Below are 20,802 nucleotides of genomic sequence, written 5' to 3'. Positions count from 1 at the left end.
CCATTACAAAGAGCTCTGCCATAATTCTTCATCGTCATCACGCACAGCATCAACAAAGTGCGCATAATGCCTTATATGCGTTTAGCAGGTACCACGGCTGTCTGTAGAATGACGAAAAATGGCACAGTGCCTACTGCCCTACTTCTAAAAAATTACAATGATTTATAGCGTAGTGGGTTCCTCGCAAGTGCACTTCTGTTGGTTGCCAAGGAAGCCCATAAGGCTCCCATGATCCATTTCCTCAGGGTCTCAATAAAGTAAATTCTCTCTCTCTCTCGCTCTACGTTTCTCCGGTTAAAGTGTGTTATAAAGCGTGGTGGGACAGTTAAATAACGACCGGGCGTCACACAATATGCATTACGTAACTAGTGGGTCGTTTAAAGCTTCCAACCCATTACAAAGGGCGCAACCATAATTATTCATCGTCATCAACCGCCGCATCAACAAACTGCACATAATCGCTTACATATGGTACCTCGCTTCTCCGCAGAACATCGAATAATGTCGTGCTGGGTGCTTCCCAACTTCCCAAAAATTACGCTTTGTGGCGTAGTGGGTACGTTGCTAATGTACCTGTATTAGTAGCCACAGGAGAGTTTATATCGGGCTCTAGAAATGCCGCTCTTCCAGCTTTCGCTGTGACTGTGCTGCGCTTTCCGCGCAGGCCTGGCGTTTTAAGAACAAAGATTGCGTGACAGACATCCGCGATCATTGACAACTTGTTGGCGTCGGGTCTCGACATTTTTAACTGACAATCATTAAGGGTTCTTCCTAACGTTGCTGCGGCCCTGAAAAACAATAAATGAAAATGTACGCCAGCTTTCTTTTGTCGCATGCTAATTTTCCATGCTTTCTGGTGATACGAATTTCGGATGATACGAATATTTTTGGTGGTCCCGTGAGATTCGTATCACCGAGGTTTCACTGTAATCCAAAGGTTCACTACTGTGACATTATCGGTTGAAAAATTTCCGCGCACTTCAAGCCTTCATCTCATTGTGCAATCCAGCTTTATTTTAATTATATCTACAATGCAGTTACTGAAGACCAAGGAGACCATGTACCTGGTGGGGCTCAATAAGGAACTCTTCGACAAATCATTGTTCAGCTGCATGAGATCTGTATACAATTGCACATCTACTAACGGCATTGAAGTTTACCGCACTTTAGTATTCGAAGAACGTGTGGAAGTAAGTATTTCTAATATTATTTTGTGTGCACGAAATTCACATTGTTTTGCGCACAGCTGTCTAGATTAATACGTGTAATATGTACAGAAAATGTTAATTTTGTTTTCGGAGCTTTGTCATTTATTCGGGGCTTGTACTGAAGACAGCCGTGGAACTATAGGCTTCCATCCAATCAATTATTTGCTTCACTTGTTGATCAGCAAGGAGATATAACGTATCATTTATTGGCATCTACAGAAAATGCAGGAAGGACAAAAAGAAAACACGTATACCTATCGATAACTATTATCTAATGAACGATATTGCAGCCTTGCGTTCTTGGCTAAGTGTCATAAATGGGACAAGCTTCAATATCACGCATGCGTCTTTATAGCTGTACGGCACGCTCTGATGGATGTCAGTAACAAGCACTAGCATTGTTACTATTTATAAAAAACGGGTACTTGTGTGAAGCGAACGTAGCTAAAAAGCGTATGGCGTCTGTAATGCGGTCTTCTGTATGAAACACTAGGAATAAAAGGCGAATTTGTCATTACATTCAAAGCGTTTTTTGTATATTTGATGTAATAATGTGACGCTATATGTGAATATATGTATTCCATATTCAGACATACTGCGAAAGCTTCCGGTGGTTTAAGCGAAGTGAAGAGCAACTAATCGACATATAACACACAATATACAGGTTCTCAATGATAAGCATGGAATTGAACCTGTCCCCGGACGAGCAACCTTTGCCACCCTGAAAATGGTGCTAAGGGCACAGCGTTCAGTATTGTTAAACAATTGTGCATGATATTAAATTTTAAAGAGTGTAGTAACTGCCCCATTAGAACGGGGTGCTATTGTGCCGTAACGCCCTATGCACTGGGCGCTGGATAGGCGGTGTACATTGATTCAACCGAGAAGCGAAAACCTTAGATTGGTACACGACAAGTACGGCCATAAACGTAGAATGCTCAGCTCTGCAGAAAATGCAGGACGACAGGCCACATACTAGCAACTGATATTTGGACTGATGTAACTTTAAAACAAGCTATATTTTATAGCTAATCATTTTCGGAATACAATTCGTAGCATGAATCTATGGCCCCTCCCTGCACACATGCACGGACATGGGTTGGATGCTTGGTCAATATACAGACATGCTAGCCTGCAGAATATAAATTCAATGAGACAATGGTGACCATTTCAACAGTTATATATTTCCTTCATAACGAAGGTACATAATGCACACTGTACAACACCTGACCACACTTTGCTTATTTGAGACATGCGTGACAAAGCACGTTTTTATACATATGAGAGTGTGGGATAGTCATGGCATCAAAGTAAACATGAAAATGATCAACAATATATATCACTTATTGCAAATACATATCACCGCACCCATTTTAACGCAGAATGCAAATTAAAAAGAAAAACAGTTCGTAACAAAGTACATGGGCAATCATTCACCGCACCCTGTATTCCCTGCTGACCAACCACAAGAGCAAGCAAGATCAGCTATTGCGACGTGGCATCAAAAAAGCCACAATAATAAAACTTCTCGAGCTCTTTCACATTTTCTTGCAACTTAATTTTTGCTTGTAGAGAACGCTATTAGTTAACGAATGGTATTAATAGAAGGGAAAGGACAGGTTGGCAGTAATTTTAGATAAATAAGTTCAGTGGAACGAGTTCTTTAGTGCATATGAAGGAAGTCAACAGTGACAGAGACCTGGTTCTATGGTTAAGAATGGTTCTATGCTTTAAAAAATTCTGGTGCTCACAGTAGAATACTGTCAATGAAAACAGTTTATAGCTCAAAAGGTGGCTTATATGAAAGCAGAAAAAAAAACACATGCGGCCACTGGGACCTCAAACCACTACCTATGACGATAATCACAGCAATTTTATATTATTGGAACAGTAGATTTGTGAAAGTAATAGCATTCTGATAAGCGTTCCTTGCCCTCAGTTACTCTTTGCAGTCTTCATACATATTCCACAAATGGTTTGACCAAATAAAACATGTATATAAGAATCTAACTTGGGCAAGTTGGCACATACTTTAGACAAGTGGAGCGCGATTTTGAAACTGACACGATACACATATGAAGGCGTACGTCTGTGTTTATCTTTGTGCCCTGTCTTCGTCAAAATCGCGCTACATTCATCGAAAGTAGGCAAATAAAAATTACAGCCAATCTCACGGCCACTTGGCCATACGGTACTACAGCACGTTCAGCATAGCATAATTTTGATTACTGGTACAAAAGTTTGTAGCTTATCACGACAGGGGCGCTCAACGTGAGTACATGAAATAGGCGTGTTTTTGAGCAGCTTGTGGCCATATTACACTTTGAAGAGCATGTAGAGGTGTGCGCCGCCGCACCCCGCCGCCGCCCCCGCCTGCTTTTGGTCACGCCGCTCGCGCCGCCGCCGAAGTCCCAAGAGAGATCACGCCGCCGCCGCCGCCGCCGCGCAATAATTTCGGCGCGCCACCGTTAGTCTTTTACTTCAATTCGAGTAGGGAATCTGGAAATAAAATACAGCACTTCGCCGGAGGAGCTCTTATCGATGTGTCCGTGTAATGAACTGTCCATTTGAGCGGCCGCTGAATAACGGCAGCTCGGCGAGAAGCGCGCCCCCTGTTTCCGGTTCTTGTTTTGCAGCGCCATCATGCCATCAGGAAGCTTTCAAACACTCTCGACACAAATGACAGGGACGGAATGCGCTTCAATGCAACGAACGCAGCCCTCAGAGATCCGATTTTCGGTGCACATGTCTTTTGATCGTGTTAGCCATCGACTTAGGTTAAATGCGACCGCTCGTCTAACGCAGTTGTAAGGTCGGTACGCATTCCCTGCATCGTTCTCAAACATCTGGGACACATTCATATGCAAATTCAGACGTGAAAAGTTCCTGTTTCTGTGCATTTCGTCCACTCTCTTCTTACGCTAGGAATGTGCTGGCGGGTTCGGTGCGGTGACGTGGTCAAGAGCGAGGTGACATCACGGCTCACCGGACATCTCCTTTGGATGAACGTATCGAGAATAGCTCCCCAGAGGTTGCAGTATCTTTTTCTTCTCCAGAAATATCACGATTATTGCCAGACCGTAACGCTACCGCTTCCTCCAGCCTTAAAGGGCGACGACCCAACACGCTGGATAGCCTATTCTTGGAGTCTTGGACCTAGTACACTGTGCATAGATAAATAAAACAGATAGGTAACATATATTTCTGGGTGCGTTAGTACACTTTTTCCTTTCATTCTTACTCGAGTAAATCGATAAATAAATACAGAAGTAAAGAGAATGCCAAACTTAGCTGAGCTATTTATATAGCTCGCTAGTTAGTAGCCATTCATGTTAAGAAGACATGAGGTGGAAACACGGACATAAGAGAAAAGTCGAGAGAGGGAACAGCTATCTCTCACGTAGACCACTACTCGCACTTGATTGATAGGTATGGCCTCTTACGTGGAAATGCGCAGGTAAATATTTGTGTCTACCTTCGGTTCCGCCGCTGTGTGATTTTTCAGTTGTTAGCGGCGTTTCTGGCGTCTTGACTACTCTCCTGTGCCCGTGTTTGCACGCCCTGTTTTTAGGCCACTAAAAGCCTCTGAAAATACAACAAAAAAAACAAAAACAACGAGCGCTTGATTCTCCCTTGGCGTTTCTTGTCTTCTGGTGCACTTCGTGATGCTAGAACTGTGATTCACGTGACATCATCAGGGTACATACTCTCGACTGGTCCATATACGCGAAATAAAAGTTGTGAATTGTCTCCCATACTGCTTTGCTACGCAGCCGCCCACCCGCTCTTGCTTCTCTCACACGACTATTGTGCGCGGTTAACTGGTATCGCTCCATTTTGTGCGTTTGCGACCGCGCATGCAGAGATAACAGACTGTAGCCGACAAGCGCGAAATCATGATATGTTCAACGCTTAGTTCTGACATTGTACGCGTGCTTTATGGAGAAATAAGTGGCGAGGAGATGTCCCCTGTAAGAAGTTTATTGAAGGCGAGAAAGAAACCAATGGAAAAGGCGCCGGATTATATAATTATATGAGCTTTCCAGGAAAAAGGAGAGCCCGCTTCGACGGTTTCGACGGTCCGTGTAAACTCTAAATAGATAACATCGCTCCGCGCATTGTGTGTTCCACCCACGAGTAAAAAGCTCGCGAGCGTTGGCAAGGAACATGGCTAAAGCAGAGATGAAACAAGCTGGCCACCTCCGTCACGCGGAATAACATCAACCCGCGTGCGAGGCCTGCCGTCGATTGCTCCTCAAGCAGAAGGAAACGCCCCGCCCATTATTTGCTGGGCGAAGGAGCAGGAAGGGATGTCTGGGGAGAGGGAGTGCGTAACTCGACCAGCAACTGTGAACTTTGACTATAAGGGCGCGGTCTAGAGCGCTGGCACGCGCGCCATTTCGGAAGACATCCCCCAGCGAACGGCTCGTATACCTTCTACGCGCTGTGAGCGCTGTGATCTCACTGCTTCCCGCTCGGACCACTGATGCGACAAACTGACCGAAAACCGCTTCTCTCCCGGGAACAACCGTATTGCCATACACAAGCGTTTTGTAGAGTTAAGTGAGATCGGAGCAAAAAGAGTTAGCTGCTAGCCCTCGTTCATGTAACATTAGGGCGTGTACTTATCGCATTCCCTGCTTCGCCCTCACCCTCTCCCCCCCACGTCGCGCCGACGCCGGAGGTGGAAACACCGGCGCGCCGCCGCCGGTGATTTGGGGTCCGGCGCACATGTCTAAGAGCATGTAACCGAAAGAAACAGCTGCCAGCCTCTCAATCCCATGTTTAGCTGTAAACAACGCTTAGTGGTTCATATTATTGTGGAGAAGGCCAGCCACTTGAACAGGTCCTCGCGAAAGTACGATACGAGGGGTTGCAGGAACGCTCATGACTTGTGGTAAGAAGAAAATATTGCATCGTCACCCTTAGCCCATAAATGAAATCTCATCTCTTTATACTCAGTCACCAGTTATAGAGGCTTCTGCGCCTTGTACAGTATTTCAATGTAATACGAAGAATACCAATGGAAGTAGCTAATCGGACATTTATGCAAATCGTTTAGGTTTATGCGCGACGTAGATTTTGGGACCACAGCCATCAGTACATCCACACTTTGATGGCACGGTATTTGATAGTAAATTTGTTACACCGATTTTACTGAGGCCAATGCGCACCTAATTGTAACATTGATGAAAACGAAAACACCATGCTCCTATAACCAGCTGTACTATGCATACAATGTTGAAATTTCACCTACGCATAAAACGTGAAGACATTACAAGGGAGTACATAGGTTGGATAGGTGGACCGTCAGGTGACAGTCTGAAAAATATGTGACATACAGATAACGTATGTGCCGCTCTTTTTGCAGTTTGGGATAAAAGCATGCTGGCTTAACCGATGTGACACGCCAAACAGACAACGATAAATGAAAGTTATCCCACGCTACCGAATAAATCATAGCGTACTACGATGGCACCAGAAATAATTACATTGGTTCTCGTGTGCTCGATACATGTGGTCAACTTTATGCGTCATTATAATATTCCGAGTGCAGTAACGAGCACTTAATGCATGCGCAAAGATGAGGCGACCGCCTTGCTGGTGAAAATTGCAAGTATCGTTTCAATTTATCATTACAAAGGCTGGTACGTAGGTGTCATTGTCACTAGCATTTGGTAAATGTAATGATTAAGACCTTCCTAAACATCGCGCAAAAGCAGATTCAATGTCATTAAAACAATGTTCACCATAGCGGTATTCAGTTTCCCTTGGTAATAACGCATTAAGCAAACAAAACGCACAACGTGCGCAGCACAGACTTCACAGGCACTTATTTTTTTTGCAAGAACTCAAGCTCGCACCTTCCACATTTCAGCGTATACAGGTATTCAAAAGGTCGGTCGTGGTGGTGTATCGGATACGGAGCTCGCCTGCTGACCCGAAGGCCGCGGGTTCAGTCCCAGCCGCTATGGTAGATGGTAGATGCCCGTGTACTGTCCGAAGAACACGAGATCGTCAAAATTCCCGGAGCACTTCACTCCGGTGTCCTTTATAATCATATCGTAGTTTTGGGACGTAAACCCCAAATAGTCATTGATTACAGGCTTTCAAAAGATGACCTTGGCAGCGCTCCTCCAACATCCAGTTGACGGGAGTCCGTTGTTGTAGAGACGACTGGCTGAGTTTCTGAAGTGTACGAACGTGATGGCAACCACAGACCACGAAGTGCGTTTCCGAGGAAGTTTTCCAGCACTTCTTCCCTCTGATGTGCGCAAATATTTGAAGATGGTTTTTTCGAAGCTGGCTAATCGCGACACTGAATCGCTTTTATACCCGTGCAGCGTACCACGCCATTCAAGGGCGAGGCAGCACGCCGTCACGTCGGCAAAAACAAGAAAAGAGAAGCACGAAAATGTAGTGACAGGACGACGCTGGCGACGCCGCAACCTTGGTGCTTGAACAAGTTCAACTTTCGCTCGAGAAATGTTAACGGAATCCTGTTGTGCATAGTGTCGAAAAAAAGCTCAGACAGTTGCACTAACGCTATAGTCAGCAAATGTACTGTAATATTTATTTTCTACATCAATCAGCCATTACATTTTATTATAGGTTTTGGTTATGTGGATGAACAGAAGCTTCCTAAGCTTTTCAGGTGGCGTAATGAGGATGGATAGTGCATTTTGAGGTGGTTTCCTCGAGTATTAAATTCGCAGAGTATCGGATGCTTTCCTTCAGCCATAACCATCTTTCATTACACAAAAAAATAGCTAACCACAATCACGTGGCCCACAAACCTTTGCCGATGACTCCATCCCCTTATGGGCAATTTCGCATTCATTAGTTTTAGCACCGTTCTCGCACTCATGTTTTCACCCTTCCATTGATCGCATCCTTTAAGTCCGGCTCGAGGGGTGCCTCACCATAAATAAGCAGCTGTAAATGGGCGCAGTGGCGTGTCACAGCCATTTCGCATCTCTATGGTGGAAAATTTAGTCTGTAGGCACAACTTATACAAAACATGCAGCAAACTAATACTGTCACGAACTAAACAAGAGCGTCTATGCAATAAAGGCTATAACCGATTACATGGACATATGTTTGATACCTATTGCATTTCTTTCTAGCCTAGCAGGTCACGCAACTATGTTTTTGCATAGCAGTATGATTGGATGCATTGTCACATGCTGAACAAATTTTGAAAAACCCCTCCTGAAACGGAAAAGCTTATGGCGATTTCGCAATACAGGTGTCAAGCCTGTAGGAAGTGCAAAACCTGGCGGCCTGTTCTTTCTCTGTATATTTTTCTCTCTTTGTGTTCCTCTCTTTCCCTCTCCATTTTTATTGATGTATTTGTATCCATATCCTTTTTCTTTCTCTTTCTTTGTACCTCTTTCTTTATCCCCGATTCTGTTATGCTGCTTGTTTCTCTCTATTTTTCTATATTTCTATTTGTTTTTTTTTTATTTCTTTATCACTGCTTCTCTCTTTCGTATTCTTTCTATGCTATGCTTTACTCTCCCCTCTCTTCCTTTTGATCCTCATCACACTCACATATCTCCCCCTCACCCTCACTTTTCTGTCCCGCCCCATTCTATACTATACAATACAATGCTATGTAATGTTCTGCTGGCGTGTCTGGAAAGCTGAGTGGTTACGATGCTGGCCTTCAGAGCGTGAGTACACAGGTTCGAATCCCACTTCGCCATGGATGGTGGCCGAATTTTTTTTCGGTTCTCGTTCCTTCTCTCTCTCTCTTTTTTAACTTTCTATCTGTATTTTTCTATCTTTCTTTCACTGACTCTCTCTTGGTCTCTCGCCCATCAGAGTAATCGCATCTCGCGGCGGGATAATCGTTGCACGTGTTCTGGGAGCAAGGTAGAAGATGAAGAGTAAGAAGGAGTCGAAGAGACTGCGTGCTGATTCATGACGATCACCATTTCATTTCACGCATCATAGAACAAAGGCGAGCTTAAAGAGTTGAATTTTTTCAGCATTTTGCCGCCAGTTCTACTGCAGAGCCCGCATCTCTCACTCATGTCGGCCATACAATCGTACTGTTTAAAAGCTATCAAACAAATGGTCAGCCCGGAGTTCGATTCTTCGAAGAACCGAAAATATCAACTAAACAGGCAACCCAGAGTACAACTGTCGAAGGAGCAGCACCTGCTTGCATCATTATGCCATCCTAGCATAGTTCTCACGTGAACGTTAGATCCTAATGGGTTTTTCCGAGCTGCCACCACTGCTGCTGGAAGTTCACTAATGGTCGATGAAATGCGTACATGAATTTGATATGTTTTTCTATTTTACTACCAAAATGTTTCACTTTTAAAAGTGCTTGGTTACAATACTGGAAACTTGAATTCTGAACATTACGTAATGTTTCCAGAAAACTGTAAACGACAGGTCTGATCAACCGCATGAGGATAACATGGTAAGTTTTTTCTTAAACCTAGTCGAATGCTATTCAAGACGGAATTTACTGAAATATGGAAAGCGGCTCTTCAGTTCACATATCAGAGAACTAAATGCTTCTCAGATATTATGTCTTGCTGTAAGGGCCGAGATAATACTTGAGTTCTGCCCTGCCCTCGGGAAGTTGTCATGATCATGCGTCCGCAGACTGCTAGCAGTCACTGTCGCGCTCACATCGGGGTTGGCGTTCAATTACAACACTGTATTTTATGTCTCTTAAAAGAGATGATTTTCCACGTACCACAGACCACTGTATCCGTAATGAACACTCTTAAAAAAGGCAGGGTAGCAAACAAAGATTTTCAATAATTGCATTTTGTTCTGCGAAAATGTTATTACGTTGCCCACAGGTTTATACGACTGCTAAAGTATACTTGCCACTGCAGTTTCCGAAGATATGTCTCACATACGAATAATCGGGGCTGGATTTCTGCTTTCGATATCGAGCTTTAGACAGTATAGGCTACTTGTTATTTTCAAGTAAATTTTCCGGCGAGGCTTTATCATGGTACACGTATTAAATGCGTAGAATAAATTTCGCTATCGAAAGGACGTTTGTTGCAAAATGAAATGTTGCTACACACATATATAGTTGTGTGCTAATAGGTCTATGGTTTAGTACACTTGAATCGTTCGAAATGCGCTGAACCTACTAAATGAACACTATCGACCTCCAACAATGTCACTCCACGCCAAAAATTCCAGCAATTTTGGTTACCACCTCAAACGAATAGAAATAAATTGTGCCGATATACACTATTTCTACACTATTCCTACAATGCCTACACTATTTATAACTGAGAAAACAATGTGGTCTTGTGGGAGCCTTTAGAACTTCGCAGAATATCGTCAGAGTGATGACTGTCAAAAAGTTTATTATGCAAGTTTAATATTAAAGTATCATTTCTCGTTACAATAGTAAACGTGGTTTATATTGAAGCAAAGCCGGTTTGTAAGGTGTTCGATGTCTGATCATGTTTCAACAAACTTTCTACCACATATTCCCTCAATAAATTGCCAGAATGCTGTTTGAATTTTTCCTTGTGCCGTACGATGCATTATTGCAAAGCACTGGCGATTTCTGTAGTCCAAGTAGCGCCGGTCGAACACTAACGCAGGTCACGCGCACACCAACAGAGCCACATTAACACACGAACAGATGTCAGAGCGTTTCAGTTTCCTTCTTTTCACTACGTTTGACCCACGGAGAGATGGTGAGCCATGCTGGCGACTTAAGGCGTATGCAGTATCAAGGGCTCATAGTACGGTTTAAGCCGCCTGACACGAACCCTGTAACGACCGTGAATTCTGAGGTAGTGCGACGGCACCACCCGTTCCACATGCAGTTCACAGATGACGTACGGCCTTTGATGCGGTAGGCGTCTTAATAGCGCGAGACACTTCTTTGTGAGACAATGCTTTAAGACGGGATCCACAACAAAACGAGACCACCAGTCGGGAAATAAGGTGTACACGCGTCACTGTCAAGTCGCAGTTTTTTACGATCTTGTTCGGTAGTTCCAGCACGACGAACAAGCTGTCTACAGTCCTTGGCGTTTCAGACACCGGCGTGCATTCGGAAAACTCAGGTTTGTATGGAAGCAATGTGCCCACTGCAGTAGAGGGTCTCGTCCGCATAACATGAAAAAACGACAAAAAGAGAGTGATAACTTGTGTGGAAATATTGTAGGCGTAAGTCACAAATGGCAAAACAGTGTCCCCGTTACTGTGATCTGACACGACGTTCAGAGTTACCATGCCACCGAGTTTGTGGCTGAACCTCTTCGTCGAGCCGTTCATTTGCAGGTGGTATGCTCTAGACTTGCGGTGAACGATGCCGCGTGCTGCGACAAAGGCTTCTTCGGCGTCCGACAAGAACATGTGCCTTATCTCGGTGACCAGTTCTTGTATTGCCCCATGTAGAACGAAGTTCCGCGGAATGCGGAACGCGACCTCGCGCGTGGTAGCGGCTGGGTGTGTTGCACTCTCCGAATAGCGCGTCAATTGATCCACGCCGACAATTGTCCAACTGTTACCCAAAGAGGTGCATGAAAGCGGGTCGCATAGGTCTATACAGACGGCATCATACGGACGAGCAGGGCAAGGAAGTGGCTGTAACTCGGCAGAAGGGCACGGCTGATCTTTAGGCCGTTGGCACGCCGTTCAAACGCGAATGTACTACCAGAAAACGTGATACATTCCATGGCACTAAAAACGTTGCCTTAGCCAACTATACGTTCTCAGAAGGCCGACGTGACCATAATAAGAAGCAGCATGGAAGAAAGCACAGACGCCAGAAGGCATGTTCCTTGGTGTCACGAGTAGCCATTGTCAACCATCTTGCATTTAATGTCTTCGGTAAAGGATGTTCGGTAAAGGATGGATGCATTTAATGTCTTCGGTAAAGGATGTTGTCGCGCACAGTAAAGTAGAGGGCTTGGCGAAGAAGTGTTCTAGAAGAAGGTGTGGCCGATGGATCCTACAGATAGTCTAGCATAGTTGAAAGCAAGATATGCTTGCGTTGTTAAACCGGTATATCGGGGATGGGTGACATATCGATAGGTGACATAGATGCAAAGAACGTTGACATGAAAGCTTTGTGTGAATGTATCAGCGATTGAGTGCTTTTTGCCCGTTATGCAGACAACGCGAATGTCGTAGTGTTGTAAGCGAAGTACCTATCGGCTGACACGCACTGAAGGCCGACGTGACCGTGATAAGAAGCAGCATGGAAGAAAGCACAGATGCCAGAACGCATGTGCCGTGGTGTCACGACCACCTAAATTTGGTTGAAATTTGCCAAGACCCCAAATGACGACCGAAATCTCGTTTGATGTCACATAATAGTTCGCTTCTGCCTTCAAAGTGCGACTGGCAGAGACGAAGACGTACTCGTCGTAGCCATCCTTCCTCTTAGCTAGAACTGCACCAAGTACCAGTCCGCATGGATCACTGTAGGCGCTGCGGGATTGTAACGCCGAACAATAGGTGGTGAAGTACGCAGGTGACGTTATTGCTTGAAGGCGTCATCGCACGAGGTTGACCAAGCGGAGATGCCGTTGCTATCCGTAATCAAAGTCGTTAGTGGTGCTGTGATGGTTGCAATAATTCGTACAAAGCGCCTGAAATACGAGCAGAGGTCTGCCTACGAAGCTGCGGAGCACGTTAAGAGTAGTGGGCTTGGCAAACTCGGCGGTGGTTAGAAGCATGACTTGGCAAGCAGGCAAGCCATCCTTCGATACAACGTGTCCCAATATTGTAACCTTGCGGGCAGCGAAACAGGACTTTTTGATGTTGAGCTGAAGACCGGCAGAGGGGAGGCGTGTCAGTGTGTCACGCAAACGAACGAGGTGCGTCGTAAAATCTGGTGAAAACACGACGATGTCGTTAAGATAACACATACATGTTTTCAACTTGGAATTTGGAAGGATGTTATGCATCGTGCGCTTGAAGTGGGGGGCGCGTTGCAGAGTCCTAAATGATTACGGTAAGTTCATGTAAGCGATCGGGCGTTACAAAACTGTCTTCTCGCATTCACCCTCAGCCATAGGCGCTAGCCTATAGCGAGAGCGAAAATACAAAGGTGCGAAGTCCTCCGCGCCTTGGAAGCAGTCGAGTGCGCCATCGATACGAAACAGCGGGTAGAAGTCTTTACGTGTGAACCTATTTAGCCGACGGTAATCCCCACAGAAGCATGATGACCCATCCTTATTGAGTACTAATACCGCGGCAGACGCCCCAGCAATGTGGGAAGGGCGAATGGCACCACGCTGAAGAATTTCATCCACTTGCTGGTTCATCACCTGCAGCTCGGCTACCAACACGCGGTATGATCGCTGTCCTAATGGAGGATGAGAAACAGCGTTGTCGCTGTGACTGAAGTTCGGCGTACGCCCGTAGCGTGGTGGGTCACAGCGAAATTAAAAGTGAAAATTCTACAAAAGAGTTAGAACTTGCGTGGAGTACAGAGGGGACAGAACGGGGTTCAAGACTCCAAGATGTCTGATGAAAGCGAGGTTCATGATGATCAAGTTAATATGCGCTGAACGGGCGAAGCAAGGTCGTCAAGCTCATATCAGGGCGTGTCTTCCGAAGACTCGGTGAAGCGGATCAGAAGGCTGAACACGACCAAATTATTCTTTGCGGAGCAAGGTATGAGATCGATTGCACACAAGCAGATGCAGCAGTGAGGTTATACTGGTGCAGTAGCGAGCTTGGCAAACGGGAGAGGCAGAAACTGCAACACAAAAAAGTACGTGACGGTGTAAAAGAACAGTAGCATATGGCGCGGTGGAGAGAGACGCGGGCACAGGCCGTAAGACTGTGGGCGCCGGAGAACCACGTTGCGACCTCACGTTCTTTACGTCAACAGTTCCCGTCTATGACTGAAGGCAGAGCTCCAGTGTCACTAAGCACAACTGCGGCGGCTCCTTCCACGATATCGTCGAGCAAATTACGTGGTGACTGTGCAGGCCTCGTAAAATTCGCGAAGCTGGCAGTTCGGGCCTGCAAGCTGCAGAAACTAGTTTCCCTCCTTAGGTGCCTGTCGATGACGTAAGAGTGAAGGCGAACGACCAAACGTAAAGGGGAGCCATGGTGGCTGAAAGGCTGTCGTAGAGGCGGCCAAAATCTGACACTTGCGGCATGATCGGTAGCCGCGTGTGGGTAGCGGTATCAGGGCGTTGCGACAGCTTCAGTCGCAGGTGGCTGCGACGGTTGCAGAAGCGCGCCACATGGCCGGCAAAACCGCCAGCGAAGCACATGTGCCGGTAGTCGCGTGTGTACCAGGGGTTCAGAATATATATTGGTTTCGAGGTGGTATTGGAGGAGGCGCAGGAGGCTGGGCTGTTTGCGGGCGCATTCCGGCAGGGAAGGCGAATGTTGGTGATTGAGGTCGCGCGGCAACTGCGCCGGTGGTCAGAGGTGCAGCCACAGGCCAACAAGTTTGGGCCAAAGGTTCCGACTAGGCTAGTTGCTCCAGAGTTGCGTCAGGAGCAGCCAGAGACGCATCTCTGGCTGCTCCTGACCGGAGCCGCCACAGATTCGTCAGGCTGTAGGGGTTGATCGCTGAGAGGCAGCAGAGACAGATGGTGTGCTACGCTCGGTGGAACAGTGGGCAGTCGGAATTGGCTCAGCAATTAAAGGTGTTCCCTTCTGACGCTGCTCCTGGATCCTTGCGCTCGTCCCACAAGGAGTGGATGAATTCGGCAGGCTGCGTGCGTGCACATATCGATGTCGACTGTCTTATCTGCGGAACAATACAAACCCTAAATTTAAGTAGCAACTCCAGGCTTGGAGTTGACGTTCCTCCAATGCCGGAGGCACTGCAAAACTACTTCATGAGCAGGAAACCTTGTAGGGTGTCTGGGCAGAATCAATGCATCGACTGAGAAGAAAACCAGATGACTTGCGCCTTCCGATTGTCTTAAGTGAATGCATAAGGGACCCTTTGAGTTTTGGTACTCGCTTAACTCTCGTTACCCGAGATCGCGAATTAGGATTGCTCAAGTGCACCTGGATTCGATGTGACAGCCTAGGAATGGCGCCACTGCTAGGAGTACCAGCTTCGAAAATATAACAAGCTTAGGCAACATACCCATACAGGTAATGTGGAGCTGAATGACCTGACAAGCATTGAACAACTGGGCTTGTGCTCTGTAGGTTCAATTCTAGTATCCTGGCTTGCATTCAAGTGCGGACGCAATTGAATGAAAATGACTTCTGGTCTGTGTTAGTCGCTCTTCTGTCTTATTATTACAAAGGCGTAGTCAGGTAATTTCTTAGTGGAAAAAATAAGCCGCTTTTGCGTTACTTCTTTATGCATCACAATTTCTTAAACTGTGACGCATGATTACGATCCATACTGTGTGTCAGTGGCTTAAGACACTCTGTACAATGAAGAAGTTGCATCGTATTTACAAACTTTATCTTGTCCGTGTCACATTCACTGAGGTAATCTTATGGTGTGGCTGATAGTTTAAAAGATTATCTAAAAGTGTCGATACCATATGCACGTTATGTTATACATCATGCTTCTCCTTTCAGGATGACATTGAATGGAAACACATGTACGTAGATTTTGACACATTTGTCAAAGTATTGAACACCATCACACAGAAGTGACCAAGCTATCACAAGCTCTAACGAAAGTCATCATGCAAATTTTGAGCACCGCACTACGCGTATTTTAAATTGTTGATAGTGCGAGGCAAATAACTTGAGTGAGGCATGTATTCACGTAGTGCTATAAAGTAAATTCTTTAAAAATGCGAGGTATTTCTTTGTAAACAGTGCTACTTTGACTGTTTACACCCATCTTCTCAGCCCTTGCGTCATGACGCTTCGGTTGCCGTCTCCTTATTTTTTTTATATTGGTCGCACGGCGCCCCACTGGATATGCTGGCGTCATCGTCGGCGGGCTGTGCTAGGGAGGATCACTGGGTCAAAGCGGCTGCGTCGACCTATACCGTCGAAACGAGCAGAAAGAAATTTAGACTGCCCTGAGTGCTGTAATTCTTATTAAGAGTGAAGGTTCTCCCGCTTTCGCTGTGCTCTTGTCAACACTTGCGAGCACTACACGTGTATCACAGTCTTTGAAGGTGTGATCGGTGGTAGGCTAGCCCTCTGTGCCTTGTTGCAGTATGTGCGTAACAGAGCCCGGCGTCACCCTTCATACGCGTCCGCAGGGTATGAAGCTGCGTAAAACCTGAATTGCAAACCTTAGAACTGGTAAGTAGCTATCGGCTGCACGACGCCCACGCATCAAGCACTTACGAGAGGAAAATTTATGCTTTGCAGCGGAGCTTCGATGTTCGGTGAATAGCAGAAAACACTCCGTGAAACGCTAGCGCGCGTACGTTGGCCAGGTAATGAAGACTTTTTACGGCAAGCTGGCCGATCTACTGCCCACCTCTTATCACCCTCACAATGAGCATGATTCCCTCCCATATTGAACGCCAGTTTTTTGGAACCATCCGTATTCTTGCTGGAGAGGCGCCATTTTTTGTGCTATAGGCATAATTTTACTGCGAACACTTCTGGTAAACTCGTGAAATATTGTTGCTAATTACAAACTCCCATCGCAGTCCATACGCATTCCTTTTACTCCGATCTGCTGCTAATACCTAGCTACTGTAATAAACTGCCCCTTTTTCACTGCGACTCCCAGCTCATGAATCCCCATGTCTACAGTCTCGTGGCTATGTCATATTTTTTGTTTACCTTTGCGTTGCACGATGCAACATTTGTCGCCTCGCAGCCTGTTCCATCTTCAATTGCGCTCGCGAAGTCTGTGGTCCTAAGCATGCGGTCCTCAGGGATGTCACTGTCAGTTTAGGTGTATGAGACTTTTGATGCTATAAATACCGGAAATTTCATTGGAATGGAAATGGAGCGGAAGGCTTGTGTTTTTTTCAACTGCAACCAATTATGTTGATTAAGAAACAGAAGCTGTGGGAACTTGCCAGATGAGGAGATTAATAAACATACAGTTAGACGAAGTGTGGGAATAAATGATAATCAAATATCCAGGAATTGAGAAAAAAAAGCATTTCTTATGCCACATATAAGTTTCCGTGCTTGCCAAAGTCCCTGAATTTATAACAAAGCTACTTTCGAACAGCCTTCATAGCGTTCGCGGAACAGCGATTGCTTTTGTATAGTTAAATGTTCATTTGCTAGAGCCACCCTGTCGTAGAGTCGAGGCTTATTTCTGATGTGCTCCATTCAGTTATACAGACATAGAGCCAGAGCAAATTTTACATATCTCGCCTTCAGCGATTGCCCGTCGTTTACTCTCAAGCCGGTTCAGAGATGATTGCAGCGACCGCGCGCAACCTGTCATCACTGTACGTATTCTGTAAAGAGGTAGCGTTTGTAAACAATTATAAATTTATTTGTTCAAGAATATTATCTAGCTGTTTTACTTCCTTTGCTTCGAAGGTATTTACAAAAATGCCAAAGAGGGCTTCTGCGTTGCGTTTTCTGGAAGCACCTATAGCCAAACCCACGAGAACTTATCTGGCGCTATCCTACCTAGCACGCAAGCGATAAGCACATGATTGAGGGCGACTCGATAACTCTTCATGTCCAATGCCACAATTTACATATAAGGTATAGAGTGCGTGATCGCTACTGTTCGCAGGTGATGGCATGAATAGCATGACTTTCCTGTCGCGTATTCCTCTTGTTTCCCCTATTGCCATGTGGCGATACCTGTATGGGCCGTCTTCGTGTCAATTTCAATCTAGTAGACAAACGCTAAAAATTAGGTGCAATGATCCTCTGCCTGCAACCACGTGATGCAGACCGTGAATACCGTAAAAACTCGAGAGATAACCTACCTAAACACAAAGACACTGGAGAGAAAATCTGACGTGTCTAACTTTTGGTGGGCTGTAAAAAAAGTAACAAACATTTACAGCAACGAATTAATTAACAAGTGCTTATGAGAACTCTATTTCTCATACCGTTCAGCTAGCAATCATTATCACAGTGAAACAAAAGGTAGATGACCTCCTCACTTTTTGTGTTCGACATGTTCTAGCTGGGAGTCAGTGGGGTGTACCGCTCTTGCTAGCCGCTCATGAAAACCTCCACCTGCGCATCCATCGTGGGCGGTTTATATAGCACACCGCTTTCAGCTTTACGCGACAACTTCCTCCGTAATGGCCAACAAAGCCATGACAGCAGTGTTGGCGCCATGTTGTCTTCTTGTGAGTTCTATTAGATGTCACCGCCCCAGTTACACCAGAAAGGGACGATGCTATTTGTGGGACGAAATATATATCGGTATTTTTGAAGAACTAGAAATTTATGCCGAAAATACGGGTGGGTTACTTTCAGTGGTGGGTTATCTCTCGGGATTCTACGCTAAATGAATTACAATATAAGAATGGCTTTTGACGATTTTGTACAAACACGCTAAGTCGCGAAAGGACGTCCGAACAATCATTTCCGGACTACATTAAGCACTCTGGATCATGTGCATAGCTCAGCAAACTCAATCATGAGTCGACTTACTCAGACTCAGATTGAGCCGTGAGTCTGAGTCCGCGTGAGTCCGGCTGAGTTATATTTTGGTGAGTCTGAGTCCGGGTGAGTCTGGTTGAAGAGACACTTGTCAGTCTTAGTCCGAGTGAGGTCATTCGAGGAAAGTTGTGCGCCTGAGTACGAGTGAGTCAGGTTGAGGAAAATTTTCATGAGTCTGAGTCCAAGTGAGTCCGCTTCAGCAAAATGTTGGTTAATCTGAGTGCGAGTGAGTCCTAACCAAAAAAGCATATTTATTGAGTAAGATCGAGTGAGCTTCATTTTTATTGCCGACTTCAAGAATTTACAGCCTCCCACTAAGGCATGCCTTGAAATCATATAGATGATTTGGCTTGTAAATGCGCAAAGTTCATTTTGACTTTATAAAAACTCTTCACGCAATACCCCTCCCCCCGGCCTCTCCCCGGAACACTGCTGCGGGAGGTCGTTGCTAAAAACCTCTCATATCTTTCAATAAAAATGTGGTTATTGGGCAGCAACTATTGATAACCCCTATTTGATGGTACGAAATGAAATGGCGGCATGAACTGCACCGTTATTGTGAGATATTAACATTAAAAAAGCATTGTAAACATGACTAAAAAGCTAATTTTACATTTATACAAAGTAATCTGAAATGCTTATAGCACCACGCCTCTAAACTGTCATGCAATATGCATGGCATACTTACAAATCCCACAGCTATTCAGCATTTTTGCAGTGTATGAGGTCAGGGAGGTAATCCTGTTCGCGGAGTCATGGCTTAAAAATTTAAAGTTTCATTGTCCAACAAGACATTACTAGTTTCTTCCCATGAAACCAGTAATTCTTGGCAATGTTTAATTGATTTTTATGCATCGCGCTGGTTGTAACTTTATTGTTAGCTAAGGGATGTCATTATTGAGCATACCGTTCGCAGACTATGGCAAAGTGGAAGCATGCTACAAAACGACGACGTACTTGCGCGGCGATGACTAGCGGGATCATTCTTCTAAAAAGATACTAATGACAGTGGAAAAGCTGACTAATTCTTGACCATTCCATTATTGTATATCTAGATTAATTCACTACAATGTGAAGTAAAAAAAAAATGTGGCAGTACGAGGGCAAGGAAGCGTGCTGTGCAGCACGTTCTGACAAGTACACTTTCAATCCGTTCCGTGAGATGTCGAAGCCTCCAGGGTGGGTTTGAAATGGCGGCAAATATTACGGCAAATACAAAAGGCACTCTTGGTACGTACCTAGGAGTGCCGGTAATTCGATACGTAAATTCTTGGCCTCACAGTTTTCTGCAGCACTGGTAGAATTTTGCCACCCACCGCTGACGTATGGTCACAGACAGGCCCGTAGCCAGGAATTTTTTTCGGGGGGGGGGGGGGGGAGGCCCACTTGCTGAAAGCCTTGACAATTTGAGAAAAACGCATATTTTCAGGATTTCTTTTCGATAAAACGCCATGTGTCATCAAAATTTAGGGGGAGCGGGCCCCCTGCCCGCCCCCCTGGTTACGGGCCTGGTCACAGAGATGACATATAACATTTCACATCACGACAAAAATGAGGTAGCACGAATTGTACTTCCCACAATTTCTGCAAGTATATTAGGAGAACTTCCATTTAGGTTCAGCTTATTTTGTGTGTTCCGGTGAAAGGAGCACGGATGTGCGTCCGCACGTCCCTTCTCTCATTGTGCTTGGAGACGGGCTGATCATTTTTGGTAGCCCTCTGGAATTGCGCAGCGTGTCACCTGTAGCCCATGGGCATTGCGAATGCCTTGTATTTTCATGTTATCCTCATAATGGTAAATCATAACGAGAAATGAAGGGGTAACATAAGTGAAAGACAAGTTTTCACCGCTATAAATAACGAATGCTGAAAATGTGAGGTGCCACGTGGCGAAAGTCCATAGACGTGATCCTTCATGTTTTGCAGACGCAAAAACTAAACCACACTATACAAAAACATGCGTGACATTTTTTGGTGAGCCCTGATTTGCCACGTATACGACTCTCTTTGAAGAGATTCGTGAACTACCTTGCTAGCTGCGACTTCACGCGCTTTTGGAGAGTAGCTTGACTCTCTTAGGCGGAAT

Source organism: Rhipicephalus sanguineus, chromosome 7 (assembly GCF_013339695.2).
Source record: "Rhipicephalus sanguineus isolate Rsan-2018 chromosome 7, BIME_Rsan_1.4, whole genome shotgun sequence".
NCBI lineage: Eukaryota > Metazoa > Arthropoda > Arachnida > Ixodida > Ixodidae > Rhipicephalus > Rhipicephalus sanguineus.
The sequence above is the reverse complement of the archived record's forward strand: the minus strand, read 5'-3'. Positions refer to the sequence as shown.